The sequence below is a fragment of the Conger conger genome, chromosome 3 (genome assembly GCF_963514075.1).
Source record: "Conger conger chromosome 3, fConCon1.1, whole genome shotgun sequence".
Lineage (NCBI taxonomy): Eukaryota > Metazoa > Chordata > Actinopteri > Anguilliformes > Congridae > Conger > Conger conger.
The window spans coordinates 78,478,270-78,490,972 of NC_083762.1; the positions used below are offsets into that span (position 1 = coordinate 78,478,270).

Here is a 12,703-nt window from a genome sequence, read left to right on the forward strand (position 1 = left end):
CACCGCAAATTTAACACCAACACACACACACACTCTCACGCACTCACTCACACAGGCACACGCACACACACTATGCTTGAAATAACTATCATTCTTACTGAAACTACAGCTCTCAACTAGCAGAAATACATATCTATTTCCCATTTCAATAGCAAATGGGCACTTTGAAAATGTTTTATAGTACAACAAAAAAAAAGTTTGATAATCTTGTCACGTAAATGTACTGTATTTTTCCTTTACAAATAATTCCCGCCCTTGAAGTCACAACACCCCTAACTCCACCCCGCTGAACAACGGACAGAAATGTACAGGAGAATACAGCACCAATCCGAGAACCAAGTTACATTTTCTCATCAAAATGGACGCCCTTTGTTCTCCAGCATTAGGGTGGCTTGGGCCCTGCTGCCAGTGGCATGCGATAGGGGCAGGGAGGGGGAGGGGGAGGTGGTTTGGGGCAGAGTTATGACGACAGAGGCCCTCAAAAAAAATATTAGAGCGTGGGATTTTCCGAGGCGGTGCGGCGAGATATTTTCGGGAGGCCCCCAAATCCCCCGGTGGTGACCCCGCGCCAGTCTTCTTTTCCATGCGAACAAGTCACGTCACGTACCGCGAGTCAGCTAAAGACGCCGAGGATGACTGGCAGGCATCGCACGCGGCTGAGAAACGGTCACCGCGCGGTCCCTGCGGAGCGGACCGAGAGAGAAAACCTGCCGAAAGGGCAGAGAGAGGATCCAGAGCATCGATCCCTCCCGCACCGCTGACAGACTCCGAGGGACAGCGCAGTCCTGGAGTGTGACTGTGAATGAGGTCCTCCGGTTACTCCTGTCCGCATCGCGAGTCAACACACGAAGAAGAACTTCTCTATCGACCAATCACAGCGTCACTCAATGTTCAGTTGTGTGGTTTTTATTTTTGGCCTCACTTGCTTCTCAGATATGTTAATGTATGTATATACAGTATGCTCTGTGATTATCAAGATTTTTCTTCTAAAAGCCAGGATCCATTGTTTGAGTCAATACTGTTTTATATGTATAATGACGATGAGTATTATAATGATGATGGTCATAATAATAATGAGTATTGTTATTATTTTCATGGCTAGCATTATCATTAGCAGTACTGCTATGACTAGTTATTACTATTACGGATGCTTTATTTTGATCATAAGTACATCACCATATATTACCACGAAAGTAGATGCCAAATGCATAAGCGTAATGCAGGTGTTCATATCCAAGCCAATATTAGGTTTGAAACATCAACAACATACTAGTATCACAACACTGCACATCATTTAATGCATAAGAGCATAGTAGTGGTTGAGTAGGTAGGCCTTCTGAGCAAGTAGGCCTTTTCCTGGCCCCATGGTAGGCCACTTAGGCAGTAAGAGCAGTCGTCTGGCATTCGGAGGGTTGCCGGTTCGATCCCCGCCCGGGCTGTGTCAAAGTGTCCCTGAGCAAGACACCTAAACCCCAAATGCTCCTGACGAGCTGGTCGGCGCCTTGCATGGCAGCCAATCGCCGTCAGTGTGTGAGTGTGTGTATGAATGGGTGAATGAGAAGCATCAATTGTTCAGCGCTTTGGATAAAGGCGTGATATAAATGCCAACCACATACAGTAAGCCTTTCAGTGATCAGTACTGACAGTACATTTTTGTTCTTCAAGGATCAAATTTCCCAAAATGTACCCTGAAAGCACAGCTATGTTATCTTTGGCTACAAATGTTTTCCAAGCAAAAAAGGTACAAATACAAGGGTAATTATATACTGTGTGGCAGCACGGATGGTGCAGTGGGGGCCACGGATGGTGCAGTGGGTAGCACTGCCGCCTCACAGCAAGGAGGTCCTGGGTTCGAATCCCTGTCGGCCGGGGCCTCTCTGTGCGGAGTTTGCATGTTCTCCCCGTGTTCACGTGGGTTTCCTCCGGGTACTCCGGTTTCCTCCCACAGTCCAAAGACATGCAGGTTAGGCTGATTGGAGAGTCTAAATTGCCCATGGGCATGAGTGTGTGAGTGACTGGTGTGTGTGCCCTGCGATGGACTGGTGACCTGTCCAGGGTGTATTCCTGCCTTTCGCCCAATGTATGCTGGGATAGGCTCCAGCCCCCCTGCGACCCTGTTCAGGATAAGCGGGTTCATATAATGGATGGATGGATGGATTATATACTGCTGACTAGGGGTACAACTGTATGCACCAATAGGGTACAACCCCACAGACATCCATTTGTACCGTGTTAAGCAGTTTTTATACTGTACCTTTTTTCCTGAGAGTGTGTTTACAGGTGAGGCCATACTAGCATGCATCCACACATTCTCTTTTGATATGTCTGATAAAGCCAACACTGAGCCTCAGTCCTGGCATGTGTTCATGTTCACCTTGATCAAACCTGTATGATGTATTTTTCTCTTTCTGAAACGCTGCCATCGAGCCCGGCTGTTTCACATAGTCTAAAGTAAACAGATGCTACTTTGAATTGCAAATTGAAGGTGTCTCATTTATTTTTAGATCTGTATACCTCATGAATGTGTGTCACGAAAGTAAATGAAAAATATTGCATTAAGGTATGAATAACAAATGACATATTTATGCTGTGAATATTGAATATATTTTTTATATGATGGTGGCAGAAGGATGTACATAAATGAAGCACAGAGGTTTGGATGGATTTTGATTTGTTTGTTTGTTTGTTTCCTTACAGTAATTCTTCAATAAACATCGATAGTAATCTAGGGCTTTTTGGATTTCGAAATTCAAATCTGTTAGCAGCAGAAGGATGCCTTAAAACACACATACACTCCCACACACACGGACACACACACCCCACAAAATTTCATCTTGCCCATATCTCATATCCAGCTGCCAGAAAGTGGGCCCCTCTCCTCATGCAGACCTTATGCGTTCCCTGGTTCCTCGACGGGTCAGGGGAGAATTACAAAGAACAAAACAGAAGGGGTGAACAAAAGAGAACATTAAAAGTTTTATCACAACAGGTCAAGCTATATTTTATGCAGGTATGGGGAGCTCTGAAAACAAGGCCTTATCCCATTTTAATGATTTCATAAGAGGTATTAATAAATGCACTCCAGAATCTCATCATAGCCTTCGTATGGCCTCGAGAGTGCAGTTTCAGACTGATTAGTATCTGCATAATTGCATTTTACAGGATTAGACTGAAAAGCAGGTTTACATGCGTTCAATAGATTTTTCAATAGCGTAATTATTGTTGGTGTAGTCTACGTTGTATTTATCCTCCCTAAATAAAATAAAAACAGTTTTACTAGCTTTCATTAAGCTGAGCGATATTTGATTGGAACATAAGGAAGAGCATCTGTGCAGTGTTAAAGCACGCGCTAACCTCCGCTTCCCAGCTAACCTCCTCACTGCGACATGTCATTGTGGCCTACGCCAAGCAGCCTCCGTCCAAACTAATTTGGCTTTGTTTCCAGACGGAAATTCCAGCTGACAAAAAAAAAAATTACGGACAACAATAGGCAAGGAATTTCAGAAATGTTAAATCTGAAATGTCCTAAATGTATAGGAAACATAACAGTATAATAGTAAAGCAAAGCCAGAGTAAGGCATATGCTTAAGCTACAGTGTGATACCTGTAGTTTTTACTGAGGCTCTGCTACTGCTTAGCTTGTTTCCCAGTGTAGGATAAGCTGACGATGGCTCTGTGTTAATTGTTAAATCAAAAACAATAAAATGCATGAAAGGGGTGTTCATAGAGTTGATTTATTCAGTGGTACGTTACAATATTAATTAATTAATGGCATTTGGCAGACGCACTTATCCAGAGCGACGTACAGTTGATTAGACTAAGCATGAGACAATCCTCCCCTGGAGCAACGCAGGGTTAAGGGCCTTGCTCAAGGGCCCAACGGCTGTGCGGATCTCATTGTGGCTACACCGGGAATCGAACAACCGACCTTGCGTGTCTCAGTCATTTACCTTAACCGCTACGCTACAGGCCGCCCCAGTGGTACAAACAAGTACAAGAAATCACTGAGTATTTGGCAGAGGCCAATTCTTCTTTTTTTTTTTTACCGGATTTAATATGACATTCCTGGAGGGGTCGGCGATGCTGTGGCAGGATGCAGGGATGGGAACTGAACACAAACGCACAAACAGCAAAGCACAAACAGCAACGCACAAACACAAACGCACAAACACTAACAGCACAATTTGCCCATGGCCATTTCCCCATCTGGGGCTTCATCCAAAACAAAAGAAGACGGCAAAACACAACAATATGGTCTGGGCGTCAGTTGCTCTCATGGCTGCATGCAGAGCTGTAGTGTCCGGGAGCTCAAATAAACAAACAAAAAACAACCCCAGGTCTCTCGTCCTAAAAACACAGCTGCCAGCGTCTGAACCCAAGGCCAGCGAAAGACTGCGAGACGCACCTTGGCTTATTTCCCATCATGCTCAGGTGCGTGTTTCTGTGCAGTCCTGGGAGATGAGAGGAACGGCAAACAATGACCAACGGGGAAGAGCAGCCCTCTCCACTCCTCCCTCTCTTCAATCTGTCTCCTGCATTTATTCATTCTTTCATTTTGTTTGTTTTTGCAAAGGTGACTTGGGTTAGTCACAAAAATATTAAACCTACAAGCCATGCTGTTATAGGCAAACAGAACAGAACAGAATCCGAATCACTGTTCATTCTTAGTGAATTTAGCCACATAGTTTCCATGCCATAATCAGTTGTACTACATAATAAAAAATTATTGTACGTTGCAGCTGTTTTACATTACATTACATTACATTATTGGCATTTGGCAGACGCTGTTATCCTGAGCGACGTACAGTTGATTAGACTAAGCAGGAGACAATCCTCCCCTGGAGCAATGCAGGGTTAAGGGCCCAACGGCTGTGCGGATCTTACTGTGGCTACACCGGGATTATAACCACCGAACCTGCGTGTCCCAGTCATTTACCTTAACCACTATGCTACAGGCCACCCCACTCCCTAGTTCAAGGGAGATTGTGAGCAGTATAAGTAAGGGTAAATGAAGTAAATGCATTGCTGGCCTGATCACAGACACAGCCCAGTGTTATTACAAGCTGCAGACTGTTATATCGATAGATTAATGTATGCTGGTTAAAAAACGATTATGACGTTGGATTATCTGATTAAAAAGGAAATTGTCTCCCTTTGCTTTTCTCCAAATTCTACTGTCTTTTGTAGGAAGCCATATCAAGGAATCTGGATGAGATTTGGATGTATTGTCTTATTTTCAGATTGTTCACATTTTGAGAAATAAAATAAAAAAATCAATAAGGCGGCGTGGATACAGAGTAATTGTTCGTGTTTTCATGCCACCATACTCCACAAATTGATTATCTTAAGGCATGCCCATTGCCGAAGGAAAGCACAGCAATTCACCGCAAAAGATGAGAATGCAGGCCCCTCTTAAATCAACGCATGAAAGAGACAGGATTTGTGCAAACAGTTTGTCATTGCAATCCAAATTGTCTTCCAAGGCCCAGTGAACAAGTGTAATGAATAAAACTGGGACTCCTTCCCAAAACCCCTCGGCCAACGAATCTAATATCCCTCCCTATTAACGTCAGGACCCCGGCACGAAAGCAACCTCATTTTCCCCGTTTGTTTGTACTCCGCCATCTGCTCCGATATTTCCCCCCGAACTCTTTATCACCGCAGGTTGACAGGTGATGTACGACGTACCCAGAATGCAAAGGCGGGGGTGCCATGACGACACGTCTGATGGGAAGGACGATGGCGAGTCTTTTCGGGACGATAAGACGCAGCGTGACCGCCGTGATTGACGCGCTGTCACCCGCCGTATGTTCCTCCTCAGCGCACCGTTCGCAGGGGGGCAGCTCCGTCACATTGTCTCGTGACATTGCCGGAAAAAACATGACGCGTCAATCACCCGGGACACAAAGGAAAACACCCCGTCGGTCGCCTCACATCGTGCGCCAGGCACACAGGAGGTCCTGGCTGGAGAAAACCGTCGCTGATCTTGTGCAGGAAAAGCTGTGACAGTGTACCCTTCGGCCAAATACCGTACAGGAGCTGCAATCGCTTCATCGCTTATCTAGCCCCGAGTTGTCAACAATACATACAGTAAGACGTGCGAACGGTCCTTAATCAGAGGTGCCGGTCTGACTCCTGGATGGGGTGGGGGTCTTTTGGCATTGCCCCTGAGCAAGGTGTAGTTCACCTCCCTGCTGTAAAATCCAGCTATGCTCATGAGAATTGAGCTGGTCAAGCTGGTCACAAAGCCGGTCGAGCTGGGTATGAGCTGGTCAACCAGCATGACCAAGCCGGTCATAACACTGGTCTAGCTGGGTATGAGCTGGTCAACCATCTAGTGCTGGTAGCTTGTCCGGGCTTGGCTGAGCTACCAGCTATTTCAAAACAAAGCTTGAGCTGGGGTATCTGTCAGCACGGCTGTCACAGCTGGCACTCTGACGGCAGAACGTTCACCTTCCAAGCGGCTCAGCGCTATTTCCCCGCGCGCTCAATTTCACAAAACAAACAGGCCAAGCCAAAGCCGTCAGACCTCAACGAAAGGGTGACGTCCGAAGCCACGCGTTGCTTCACCCCTCGCACAGACACAGGTACACATAACAGGTAACGGGCCACAGAATTACACTTGAAAGTACATGTTTTAAAAAAAATCTATGCCCACGAATTCACATTTCTATTGCTCACATTTAGCATATTTTTCCACGTATTGCTGAATATACAGTATAAGTGCTACTTTTCAGAGACCTCTCTGCATGACCTCCTTGCCGTGAGGTGACAGTGTGATCTACCGCACCACTCCACCACCCAATCAGCAGCTGTGTCAGGGTCCTCGGCACAGGTTCTAATGAGCAGGAGGAGAGAGATGGTGAGGGCCCACAGTGTAAGAGCACACTCCAAATAGCTTAGTGTCGGTCTTTTACAGTATACAGTACGCGGGCATACAGTATAATAGCGTGTTGTATAATACATTTTACCTTAGCTTATGTAACAAAACCGCAATACCTTAGAAATAAAAATGTTGAAATTGATTCAGTAGAGTTATTTATTTCAAGAAAATCGTTTTGCGGGATACAATTTCATAGGCTGCTCTGGGTGCAGAAATCAATGTTCTAACGGTGAGCAAGCCTGACATTGCTAATAGGAGGTTAAAGAAATGCTGCCTTTCTAGTGTTAAACCTCCCACCTAAAGCTCCTGCCAACACTTTGCACCTAGTTGACACCCCTGCCCTTTTCTCCTGCCCCCAGTCATTCAGACCACGCCACAGCAGTGGCTAATGGGCCAGTTTTCACACCTACATGGGTCACTTCTAGGTGAGAAACTGTGACAAAACTTTGAAGGCTGATTTCTCAAAAACCACTTCCGTCAGACATACACATACTTTAACAAGCCATATATCTCCAAAAGGGTTGGTCGGTCCCGACAAGTGATATCTGATTTTGTGGCTCTCGTCTTGTCATCTCACATCAAATGAACAAATAAAAAATGTCAAAAAATGTCAATTATGCTCCTTTTACCACGTTCGGTCAAAAATATTCTGCCTATTGGACTCATAAAATGAGTACTCTGTACTCTGTTCTGAGTCGAATTGACAGTGAATTTCACCGTGGGCGGTACAGATGGTGCAGTGGGTAGCACTGCCGCCTCACAGCAAGGAGGTCCTGGGTTCGAATCCCTGTCGGCCGGGGCCTCTCTGTGCGGAGTTCGCATGTTCTCCCCGTGTCTGCGTGGGTTTCCTCCGGGTACTCCGGTTTCCTCCCACAGTCCAAAGACATGCAGGTTAGGCTGATTGGAGAGTCTAAATTGCCCATAGGTGTGAGTGTGTGAGTGTGTGAGTGAATGGTGTGTGTGCCCTGCGATGGACTGGCGACCTGTCCAGGGTGTATTCCTGCCTTTCGCCCCAATGTATGCTGGGATAGGCTCCAGCCCCCCTGTGACCCTGCTCAGGATAAGCGGGTTCAGATAATGCCATCCATCCATCCATCCATTATCTGAACCCGCTTATCCTGATCAGGGTCGCAGGGGGGCTGGAGCCTATCCCAGCATACATTGGGCGAAAGGCAGGAATACTCCCTGGACAGGTCGCCAGTCTATCGCAGGGCAAACACACACCATTCACTCACACAGTCATACCTACGGGCAATTTAGACTCTCCAATCAGCCTAACGTGCATGTCTTTGGACTGTGGGAGGAAACCGGAGTACCCGGAGGAAACCCACGCAGACACGGGGAGAACATGCAAACTCCGCACAGAGAGGCCCTGGCCGACGGGGATTCGAACCCAGGACCTCCTTGCTGTGAGGCGGCAGTGCTACCCACTGCACCATCCGTGCCGCCAGGGTTCAGATAATAGATGGATGGAATTTCACAGTGCGTCCTGCCCTTTCATACTGAAATCTGTGGAAGTGCACGCACGGGACTCTGAGCTGAGACAGAGTGCTCCGTGGCAGCTGCACACTGAGAACGTTATAATTAGCACTGTTGGCAGCACGGCTACGCAGATACGCATCAAGGCCCCCCCGCCGCAGACAGCCCCCCAATGCAATCAATAATATGACCTGGGTCAAATATGTCATCATTTTGGATTTAAATCATTGTCTGTGCGTCACTGAGCTTGTCTGGACCCATGAAACACTCCCAAAAAGAGGGCGAACCCCTGCGTGGCCTGCTGAATTGCACAAGGCAATGTCAATCAGGGACAGGAAAAGTATCTGAATCCAAAACAATTGCGCATATGATGCAGGTCCGCTTACTATTTATATTCTTTCACGAGAAAAGTGAAGTCAAATGACGTGACAAGAAAATCATAGGAATCGTACATTGATACAACACAATGGGCATGAATTGCATTTTGTCCCATGTTAAATTACTATTCAGACAGGTGTTAAAAATACAAAGGACAGGTGCAAACCTTTCACTTCTTGTATCTCAGCCTCTAAAATTAGATGTTTCGCACAGATTTTTCATATTCATGGATAAATGGCTAGTCATTTGGGAGACAATAAACAGGCGACACACAGAGTGTCACACAAAATAGTTCTTTTGCAAGTTCACTTAAACTGTTGGGGTCAATTATGTTATCGGGGGGTGACTAGGTGGCCATACGTTCAGAGCCAGTTGTTTGATGGCAGTTTAATAAGCACAGTGAGTCAGGAACTGGGTTTAATGTCCCATCCAAAGGCTGCCCCCGTCACTGTGCTGGGGCATTGGGCTTTTACTGAGTCCAGGGGACCAGTGTTTCTCAACTCCAACTGCTTGCGGTCCTACAAGCCAGAAGGTGTTTGTTCTAACCAGAACTCACACACCACCAGATTTAGCTAATCAAGGGCATTCATTTTTGGTGGTTTGATAGGTTCAGTCTTTAAATCAGGTGTGTGAGTTCCTGGCCACAACACAAACCTTCTGGCAAGCGGGCCTGGAAGACTGGAGTTGAGGAACACGGGTATAGACATGATAATGGTACAGCACAGTAAGAGTCTCATAACCACAATGCTAAGCGTTATGGAACGAGAACCAGTGGTATTGTGGATATTGGCACAGCTAGCGGGGCGGTTAGGCACGACACGAAGCGGAACGCAAACTGACCAATAGAAGCAATGGACCGGACCTATCCGTTGTATAATGCGTATTTCACATTTCATCTATTTTACGTGCAACTTGGGCCTAATGGTTTATAATTCAACACACAGCCCGCAAACATACCTGCACGCATCACTTTTAAAAACACTTACATTTCTTGATTAATGCAACAGACTCATCAAGCACTTTTCTCTTTGGCGACTCTTTCAGAAGGATTATAATTTGCATCAGTAGACGCAAACGGGGCTCATTACTGTACATCAGCAGAGCTCAGACTTTGATTCTGGGGCACAGGAAGTATCCGAGGGGCACAGGAAGTGTCCTGTAGCGCGATCTTTCGCCTGCTCCGCCTGACCCTGGCTGCCCTCGCTGAACAGCTCCGTCCCAGGGTTTCTGCCTCCACTCCACCCGAAGGACCCAGTTATTTCACACAAAGAACAGGAAATGTGCAGCCCCTTAACCCGCACTAATGAGGCTCCAAGGGATTAGAGCAAGGCAAGAACACAAAATCACAGGAAAGCAGTAAACAACATTAACACTTTTACATATTCACGGTAATTTATTTATTTATTTTTTTCTTGCTGACATATTCAAATGTATCCAGATACGACAAAATCAGTAATCACCGTCACAATGTACTTTACTCGGCAGATGTCATGTACTGTCAATAAACTGTATAGCCAAAGAAATAAATAAAATAAATAAAATAAATCTTAAAAATAAGGTCTTTTCGCCCACCGTGCCTCATCGACACCCGACCCATTATTCCACTTCATTCCAATTCAAAAGACTTTATTTATCCCACAAGGGGCAATTAAAGTGCTGGCACTTATGGCATCGGTGAGCTGAGATGGGGATTTCTGTCCACTGCCTGCCGGAAGTCCGTAATCTTTTGACTGCTTATTAGCATCGGATTGTGGAGCTGCCCTGTTCAAGTGTTCCTCCAGATAAGATGAATTACACTCCCCACAATCCTCTACCGCCTGTCCTGGCCCCAATTATCTGCAGGCCCGACACCTGCGAAAAAGGGAAATCATTCTCTCCTCAACCACCTGAGAGCCAGAGATTGGCCCAAGTAGATGAGAATAGGTTGCAGACCAGGTTTCCCCCCCCCCTCCCAAAATATTCTTTCTTAAAGGTTTTTGAAACAGCGAGCGTGCATTTAATAACCTCGTTTTCGACGACTGGCCCCTATGAGTATTATCTTGCCTGCAATGCCCCGGAGCAATAGTCACAGTTGATATCTTGTGAAAGCCGCAATCTCTTCATCTTTCAATAAGACCCTCTGCAGAGGACGACCTTGCAGGCAGACACAATCTACACACTGAATGCAAACTGACATTTCAAGAGGAGGACACTTCTTTCTCCGTCCGCGCACACACACACACACACACACACACACATACACACACAAAAAAAGAAGAAAAAACTCATAATTCCCCGTGTGAATGTCAGAGAGAGCCTCCTCTGAAGCAAAAAAATATATATCATATCAAAAAAAGACTAAAATAATAATAGTCTACGGCACATACTGTACAGCACATGAGGTACCCTAACCTTGATTCTGTCAGATGACGGTGGGTACAATGCTGTTTTATGATCAATTTGGAGTATGGTGAGGGATAAAATCTTACAGTTCAATGAATACCATGCAAAATCTATCCAAATAGTACAGTATCTACCTATCTATCTATCAGACTATCCATCTATCCATCCTACTATCTATATATCATGAGCTTCTATGACAATATTTTTTATCTTCCCTTCTTTTCTTTTTTCATTAGTTTTTGGTTACTTAGGCTGTTTCCCCTTCTGTTATCTCATATGCTGTCTCTGTGGTGTCTTTATTGGGGCAGCGCTTGTTATTATTTTTGTATTTGCCTTTAGTGTGAGAAGTCAGCCAAAACATGTGTCCTTAACATGTTTATCAAGACAACACTCTGGATGTGTGGAAATGTCAAAAAGTCATTACATAATCAACAACGCGTATCGACCACCTGATCTTTTTCAGGGTCTCACACAAAGTGTACTGTAGACTGGCCCACGTTCCCTTAACAACAACACTCGCAGGTGGATAATTAGATAACTATTGACTGCTTGGGCCTGCAATGCACCGCCAAACAACTCTAAACATACAATAAAGCCCATCAAATAGCAACACCAAGAGAAAGTAAGAATCATATACCGAATACATAAAACCTATAGTACACACATAAGAAAGAAAGAATATACTCTAATTAATATAAAAGGTTACAAGAAAAGAATACGTACATGCATACAATATTTCAAAAATAACAATAGAAATATATGAAATATATTATAAATTTAAAAAAAAAGAAAACAGAAAGAGTGGTATAAACCTAATCCAATGCCAAGAAGCACACTTTGTGGGTGATGCGAGACGGTGAGCTTGTTGTAGATTGATGAACATATAATTGAACCTGGAAAGCAGGGGATGGGGCCAGAACGATATCTCCAGATTGCAAATGGACCCTCAAAACCTATTATCGGCTGACCGAGCAGCGTTGTGTGCTTGAGGAAGCAAATGGATTTCGGCCCCACTTCAGGTCTTCAGTTACCGCTCTATCTTTGAGCACCTCCGTCACATTGGCCTGACTCCACACGCATCTCTCCTCACACTATCTGTGTAATCTGCTACTAATTAGTAACATATAGTAATATATTAGTATATAGTTCATATTGCAATTACCTTTAATTCCTTTAAAATACAAGTATGTACAGTATGCACTGTCTGGCACAGATAGACTCAACTGCTCTGTTTTCATCTTGGATTTCATGGTCCGTCAATCACAACAGATTTATTTGTTTTTATTTTATTTTATTCTAACCATGGACTGAACTTTTTATGTAAAAAAATAAAATGAAAACACATTTATTTCTTCACAAAAAGTCAAGTTTAATGATTGTTTAAGTTCCCGAACTGCTTGCAAAAACCACCATTCTAGCCTCAACCTTTAACCGGTAAGTGGTTGGAGTTTATATAGCGCCTTTAACCAAAGCTCTGTACAATTGATGCTTCTCATTCACACACACACACACACACACACACACACACACACACACACACACCAACAGTGATTGGCTGCCATGCAAGGCACCAACCAACTC

The 12,703-nt window shown here is 44.9% G+C and overlaps 1 protein-coding gene across 2 annotated transcripts in view; it reads right to left on the reverse strand.

Moving 5' to 3' along the window:
• The window catches only part of LOC133123802 (inactive dipeptidyl peptidase 10-like), a 136,967-nt gene that overhangs the window by 70,527 nt on the left and 53,737 nt on the right, over positions 1-12,703 (reverse strand). The window lies entirely within an intron of this gene.